At 62.0% G+C, this 1,539-nt stretch overlaps 1 protein-coding gene across 1 annotated transcript in view; it reads right to left on the bottom strand.

The window, feature by feature from the left end:
* The window catches only part of LOC144218182 (ubiquitin-like), a 1,766-nt gene extending 548 nt beyond the window's left edge, over positions 1–1,218 (bottom strand). The window contains exon 1 of the mRNA XM_077748025.1: positions 1,113–1,218. The gene's annotated coding sequence lies outside the window, so the exon portion shown is untranslated. The remainder of the gene's footprint in view (positions 1–1,112) is intronic.
* Between the last annotated feature and the right edge of the window lie 321 nt (positions 1,219–1,539).

Raw genomic sequence — 1,539 nt, 5'->3', positions numbered from 1 at the left:
GAGAGAGAGAGAGAGAGAGAGAGAGAGAGAGAGAGAGAGAAAGGCGCGCGCACACACAGAAGCTGAAGTAGGCTCCAGGCTGTCAGCTGAGTCAAAGCTGGGATGGAACCCACTACCTGTGAGATCATGATCTGAGTCCGAGTCTGACACTCAAACACTAAGCCACCCAGGCCCCTACACATCATTTTATGTCGGCCCAATGACAAAGATAAACCTTGCCTGAGAAACCTAATTATAGCAGAGGTACCTCGGCGGCTCAATATACCAAGCACCCGATCCTTGGTTTCAGCTCAAGTCATAATCTCACAGTTTCAGGAGACTGACCCCAACTCGGGGCCAGCTTGTGATGCTCTCACCCTCCCTCTGTTCCTCCTCTCTCCCCAACCCCTCACATGCTCCCTCTCACATAACCATAAAAAACAAACGAACAAAAAAAAACCCCACCAACCCGAAACGAATTAGAACATAAAAGCTCAACAGCCCAGCTTCAGAGCATGAGAGGAAGGATACCGGTAGAGTGAAGGTGCTGCCTCACCTCTCTTCCCCTCCCCCCTCACTGAGGTCTGTCCCCTGACAATTCTGCAGGGCCTCCCCCAAGCCCGAACCTTGTGTCTCACGAGTGACAGAAGCGAGCTACACAAGCAGCAGTGGGCGGCCCCACCCCGGATTGTGCGCCCACACAGGAGTGACATCACGTGACCGGCACCGTGAGCGGACGCGGGGCTGCACCGCCGCAGCGTTCCCCTCCCTGCGACGAGAAATCCAGTCTCGTGCCAGGGCGGCCTGTAGACGTTAGAGGCCCCCCCAACCCCCGTGGCGCAGGGAACCCCAACAGAGGGCCGTTAGACCCTCGCGGGCCCGTCGCGCTCTCTTCCACTACCAGCCCCTTCCTCCCGTCTTCTCACAGCCCGTCTTCTCACAGCCCGCCTCACAGCCCCACTTCCCCCACCCCCGCAGCGGGCACCGGCGCCATTTTCTGCGTCCCTGCCCCTCAGCACAACCCTGCTCGCCGGCCGCGAGCGGCTAACATTCGGAGGCTGCGCGACCCTCCGCCTCCCCAGCGGCCTCCGGACCGCAAGAGCCCCGGGCCGGGGAAGCCACCCAGTCCTCACCAAGCGGCTGTGACAGCGACTCACGCAGCAACACCGCCACAGAACTCCCGGCCTCCACGGAACTGCCTGCGCCACACCCGGCACCTCCTTATATAGCAGTCGGTGGCACGGCTCTGACAGATCCCTCCGCAGAAAGGCCGAGAAGGGACTACTTTTCTCAGCTCCTCCTCCCTCCCCCAGGAGAGAAAAAGCAGTACCCCCAAGTCATCTAAGAGGCCCCCTGCAATGGAGTCCTATCGAGACTGGGCGGCAGGGCAGAGTCTGGGGAGGAGGGGGCCGCTGTCCTTGGCGTCCTCGCGGAGGGATCAGCGCGATTGTTGAGTGCGGCGTCCGCGGACGTGGCCGGCGCTCGACCTACGGGGCGGGGAGGGGCCGCGGGAGGAGCGAAATCCCGGCGCGGAGCCTCCCGGGCGCCCGGGGCGGCCTC

The sequence above is a fragment of the Crocuta crocuta genome, unplaced genomic scaffold, assembly GCF_008692635.1.
Source record: "Crocuta crocuta isolate KB4526 unplaced genomic scaffold, BGI_CrCroc_1.0 scaffold29, whole genome shotgun sequence".
Classification (NCBI taxonomy): Eukaryota; Metazoa; Chordata; class Mammalia; order Carnivora; family Hyaenidae; genus Crocuta; species Crocuta crocuta.
The sequence above is the reverse complement of the archived record's forward strand: the minus strand, read 5'-3'. Positions and strand labels throughout refer to the sequence as shown.